Source organism: Corvus cornix, chromosome 1, assembly GCF_000738735.6.
Source record: "Corvus cornix cornix isolate S_Up_H32 chromosome 1, ASM73873v5, whole genome shotgun sequence".
NCBI classification, from domain to species: Eukaryota; Metazoa; Chordata; class Aves; order Passeriformes; family Corvidae; genus Corvus; species Corvus cornix.
In genome coordinates, this window is record NC_046332.1 from 84723492 (window position 1) to 84729862 (window position 6371).

Here is a 6371-nt window from a genome sequence, read left to right on the forward strand (position 1 = left end):
TATTTGTCAGTTTCTCTCATTAATTTCACACTATTCAATTAAATTTTCATTACTGGTATTATCTACAGGACTTTTCAGGGCCTTGTTTTCTTCTGTGGTTTGCACAAGGCCATTGCATTCTCCAGATTAAGCTGACCTCTTGCTGAGGCCAGCTTGGCTCCCAATAGTTTTTTCCTCAGTGAGACTTGTTTTATGCAATGGAACATCCTCTGAGCATAGAGGTGATTGGGTAGAGATGAAAATATAATGCTCTCTAGCCACAGAGCTACCTGGGGTTTATCTCTTGAGAATGATGTGCTAAAAAACATGATTATCATTTCTCAAATCCTCTCTCTTGATTGTGTCTTTTTTGGGAATGCTGTAAGAGGTCATGGTGGGCAAATTCTGGTCTCATAACCCTCATGTGAAAATGTTTAAGTAACATTCCTCCCCTGCTGCTCCCCAAACGATATCCTTTATATACTTTATGTATCTCATAGGTCAGCTGGATTGTGCTGAGTTTAGCTGGGACAGAGCCTGAATTTGCTTCAGAGCAGCCAGTTTGGGGCTGTGTTTTGTATTTGTACAGGAAACAGTGCTGATTACTCAGGGATGTTTTCATTATCTCTGAGCAGTGCTTACACAGGCCTTTTCTGCCTCTCACCCTACCCCACGAGTGAGGAGTATGAGGGTGCAAAAGGAGTTGGGAGGGGACACCAGGACAGCTGACCCTAACTGACCACAGGGATATCCCATATCATATGCAGTCATGCTTAGCATATAAAGCTGGAGGAAGAAGAAGAGGAGGTTGTTTGGAGTGATGGTGCTTGTCATCCCAAGTCACTGTGATGTATGATGGAGCCCAGTTTCCTGGAGATGGCTGAACACCTGCTTGATGATGGGAAGCAGTGAATTAATTCTTTGTATTACTTTGCTTGTGTGCATGGCTTTTGCTTTCCCTAATACGCTGTGTTCATCCCAACCCACGCGTTTTCTCACTTTTACACTTCCAATTCTCTCCCCCATCCCACCAGGGGAAAGTGAGCAAGCAGCTAAGTGGGGCTTAGCTGCTGGGTAGAGTTAAACCACGACATAGATGAAGATTCCTAGTTCCCTGATCATCTAGAGAAAAGGACTAGTAAAACCTTCATAATTTGTAGAGTTTATCCTAGTTTAGCATCTCCAGAGGGATGTATTTGCTAAATTCAGCAAAATGCAAAAGCCAGCTGTATTGTACGGCATAAAGCAAATGCTAATTAGTCTGTAAAACTGCAGTTATGATCTAATGCAAATACTGCTTTTTCTGTAGTATGTGCTACCTGCACAAGTTGTGTGACTAAACTGCATGCAGGCATCAATTTCATCCCCACTCAGGCAAAAGGTTTGTGCGATATGTAAGCGTGGGATTTGATGCAGATTATTTGATTTTAAAAGGAAAACTCAAGAAGGATCTTAGTCTTCAGTGCTGTTCTTTGTACCAAAAAGGAAGCTCAGAATTCTGCTTTCTTGAACATACAGAGAATCAGAAAAATTGACAATTTTTGTCATCAAGCTCCTTCTCGCCAAGCACCCCACAAATAGCTCTTCTCAGGGTTGTATGGTTAAGTCTGTTTAGACTGTTCTGAGGTCTGCCTACCTCTTTCATCACCTGGACTATCTCATCCTTCCAAATGTCACTGGACCAAAACAGTTCTTAGATGTCCATGGTAATTCCTGAGAAACTTCTGAGCATCTGTAATTTTTCTTCCTTTTAGGCAGAGATACTTACCAGGGGTAGAAAGTTACCTTAGTCTCTGCTGCCAGCACAGGTAAAGGAACTTGCGGTTTTCATGCAATTATCTCAAATGAAAAATGAAGGATTCTTCCAAATATTTCAACTTGTTTTCCAAAATCACTGAATATGCTGAGCTGGAAGGGATCCACAAGGACCATCAAGTCCAACTCCTGGCCCTGCACAGCACCATCCCCAAGAATCACACCATGTGCCTGAGAATGTTGTCCAAATGCTCCTTGAGCTATTGTCAGGCTGGTGCTGTGACCACATCCCTGGGGAGCTGTTCCAGTGCCCAACCACCCTCTGGGTGAAGAACGTTTCTTCTAATATTCAGCCTAAACTTCCCCTGACACAGTTTCAGGCCATTCCCTTGGGTCCTGTCACTGGGCACTTGTAATCATAATAAATTACCAGGTTTCCAACAAGTTAGCCTATTATATACCAATTATGTCACTTGCTCTATGTTCATTAGAAATTTGCAGCTCAAGGACAAGCTAAATTAATTTTTTGTACTTCATTTTTTCTTGAATGTCATCCGTACACTGTTTTGTCTACTGCACAGTGCAGCTGACAAAACCAAGCAACCACACCACTACACAAGTTGTATCATTTCTGAAAATAGGAAAAGAATAACAACACACTTCCAGAATGATCTGTCATGGGTGAAAACTTAAGCCAGTGCACTTAAAATGAAGGGAAAAATCAAGACAGTTCTAGAAGAGCAATATATTTTCAGTTGGAAAGGCTACAATGAAAGAAGAAAGCATCTACTCTTTTTCTGGTTTTGGAAAAGAATAAAGCAGTGTCTGGTAAAACTGTCTAGAGGAGTTAAATGGGTGGGGAAAATGAAGAAATCAGAATCAGAATATAAATAGCTGTGACAAGCTCCACAAACTGAAACACTTGCTACCATTTGTGGAGGTCAAGCTCACTTCCCACAAGGGTTTAAAAGAATGGTTCCTCAGCCTAATTTACGAACAGGTAAGAAGACCTGGGACCAGGGCAATTCCACTCGCCTTTTGCAATTATATTACTGAAGGAAAATGTACTAGATCAAATTTAAAAGTCAGAGCAAAGCATCATCATTTCAGCAAAGAGGAGAAGATCCAGTTTCACTAAGCTACAGCCTGACAGTTGAAGTGTAACTATGCAGTAACACAAGAGATCATAGAATATCCTGAGTTGGAAGGCACCCACAAGGACCATCAAAATCCAACTCTTGGCCCTGCACAGGACAGTCCAGGAAGCACATCATGTATCTGAGAGCATTGTCCAAACAGTTCTTGAACTCTGGCAGATATTTCAATATTCTAACAATCTGCTGTTCAGGGGGAGACTGTGATAGTTGGGATACAACATGATTTCTGTGTCCTGTGACTGGGTCTTCCGTGACACCAAACACAAGGTATTACAGCTACACTACTGCCCCGACGGGATGGATCACATAAACCTAAGCTGAACCTTATACCAAATCTTTATCAGTCTTGCACAAAAATGTTTTGGATTTACAATTAATGATACTCTAAACTAAGGCCCTGAAATGTCTATTTACACATACATCCAACTAACAGGAAGTGCAAACCATTATAAAATGCAGACATAGCATCAGTCTCAGCATTTTTTAAAATCTGCCCTACATTCAGTTGAGAAACTCCATCAGATGAAGAATTGAGAGTAAGAAGCTATAGTGCTCTTCAAAGGTGCTGTAGTAGAAAGTTATCAGATTCCTTCCTTCCTGTTAAGGATAAAGATCAGGTACACCATCTTCCTGTTGCTTTTCAGAGGCAATTTTGTATGAGTTCTGGTGTAAACCATGAGCCAATAGCCTCCTCTAGTATTCAGTCACCTGGACTGATTTTTGCATGAACATAAAAAGGCACCTCAGCATATCAGTCTTGTATATCCTAAAGATGGTGTTAAAATGAAGTAAAGCCACAAGAGTGTTCTGTAACCCTCCTAGCTAATTATTAAGTAACTGTTTCTATAGATTCACTGAAAAATTACACCCCCATCCCTAAAATCTTAAGTATTTCTTCAGATACAGTGTTTTAAATATACTGTCCATCTGTTCTGTGGAATTCACCCAAAGCTTTGTTGGTAACAGAAGTGACCAGGAACAGTGATGGGAGCTCTGATTGTCTCATGCATGGAGCATGAACTCCTGTGGCTGGCTTGTCGAATGGTCCCCTGCAGCCTGATGTGTTTCAACTCATGCATTCCTTCACCTACCTTAGAATCCTGCTTAACCAATTGGCTCGTAAGTTGGGATTGAAAAGCAGAGGAGAGGTTGACTGCTCAGAGCAGTTTCTCTAAAGGACACACAGTCCACCAAAAGATTTGCATTGTAATTCCTCCTCCAACATGTGACTAGACACAGGTGACATATTGTAATATGACATTACAAAAAGGGACACATCTCCCAAATATGATCTAGTCCTATGAGAAAGGAAGATTTTACTTGAAATACTTCTAATTCATAGCAGTGTGACGTGGAAGGACAGTTGGGTGGGAAGAGAGAGCTACCACATGAAAATAAAGGAATAATAAAGTAAACTATTAAGCTTCCTACTATTAAATCTTTTTTAAAAACCCAGTTTAAATCTACTTTCAGAGCAGGCCTTCATGCCTTCTTCCTGCCCAGTGCTCCCTCTCCCACCTGAAATCAAATACCAAGCCTTGCTACTGTAAACTGGTAAAACAAAAATAGAAATGAGGCTTGTGATGAGAGAAAAAAGGAAAAGATTTGTAGCATTAAAGCCTTTTACGACTGAGGCAGCACAGATGTTATACATTTGCCCCAGCCCTTGTATCCTGTTTTGAAAACCAGCAACAGATTTCTGATTCACCAATCACAAAGGGTGTATTTTCATTGCCTGAGGCTTTCCACTGCCTGGGAGTGTGGTTCTTCCCTCACTTTTTGACATCTCCAAATGAATGGATCAGTGAATTGATCAGGGTTAAAACTCCCAGCAAAACAGAAACAAGACTGTTTTTAACTTATTCCCTGATTCATTTCACTATGCTGCTCCACAGACAGCACAGCTGAGGGTGTGGTGTGAGGGGAAATGGACTTGTATGAGGAAGTTGGGAAGCAGGAAACCTTTCAGACAACGCTGTCATTAAAGCCCATGTTTCATGATACTCAGCTTGTCTTGAGGCAGCTGTTAAGATTTGGAATCCTTCTCACTGTGAAAACATCACTATTTCTTTTGTGATAGGGTGCTGAAATAGGTGGCTGCTACACTCCTCTCACCACTAAGGGCACAGGTGACACACACATGGTCTTGTTGTGCTGCAAAGCCTGAAACTTCACCTCTGTGCAGTGATTGCAGGGGTAGCACAGGTATGCTTGAATACATAGGAGTTAAGTGATCACCACAGTTACATTGTATAAAAAACACTTGAAGTCTTAGTATATAAAAACTTTGTTTAAAAGCCAATCACAGTATCCTAATTATTAATTACTACTGGACCGACCATTGGAGTGTCTATCAACTGTGAAGACCATATCTTAACATGTAGGACAACAAATTATGGCTCAAAACATTGTTTGGCTACATCAACTAAAGGGTAAAAAAAAAAAAGACTGCTGCTAATCTAAAGTAGAAAACACGGGCAACGTCAAGAGGAGATTGAGGAACCAGTAAAGTTTGAGAGACTTTTCCTTTGAATGTTCATTAAGTTAAGGCTTTATAAGAAAGGCCCTGGAGCAGGGAACCTCTGAGCTCATGTTCATGCTGAGCATCCTGCCTGCAGGTGCACTGAGGCTACCATTTCCTTGCCGTTCTGCATCTCAACCCAAAGGTAGGATGTAGCCTACCCAGATAAAAAATGCTAGTGTTTCTTAATACACCATCACTTATAAGAATTTGGGTGTTATTTTTTACTAGCCACTACATTTTTATATATTTCTTCACATTATGATAGTACATTAAACATATTTTAACTTTATTAGGGCATTTCTGAGGCCTTCTTCTTCCTACCACTCCTCCTGATCCACTACTGGCTGCTCCTTTCACTGTGCCAGTATATTTCTTAATGGAGAAGAGGAATAAAAAATTTTGGCGAGGTGGATTACAACCCAATAATTATTGATTAGATCAAGCAGGACAAAGTCCAACAGTGAAGGATAGAACAACTGCAGCAACGCAGGGATTGCTACAGGAATTGGCCAATAATACCATTTCCCACTGATTTGGCTAGTTTCTTTCTGGAAGGAATCTCACAGCCAGGCTGTTGTCCTTGCAGTCCTATGAAACCACATGAACAGACAAAAGCATTTTAAGCTGCTCAGCGAAGGTTTGACATGGAACTGGGACAAACTGGTTTCCCACTGCACTCCGATGTGCCTGCTCAGGATGTGTGTACAGAATATCCATCAACAGTGGTTTCTCCAGCTGCGCAAAAGCAGGGATTCAGTCAGGGAGGATCACACGGGCTCTTATTTGAGTGAGTAATCATCCTATAAACAGTATAGCCTTAATCTGCACCAGGGGAAGTTTATGTTGGACCTGAAGAAGAATTTTTTCACAAGAAAGGGTGATTAGATATTGAAATGGGCAGCTCAGGGAGGTGGCGGAGTCACCGTCCTGGAGGCATTTGAGGAAACGCTGGACGT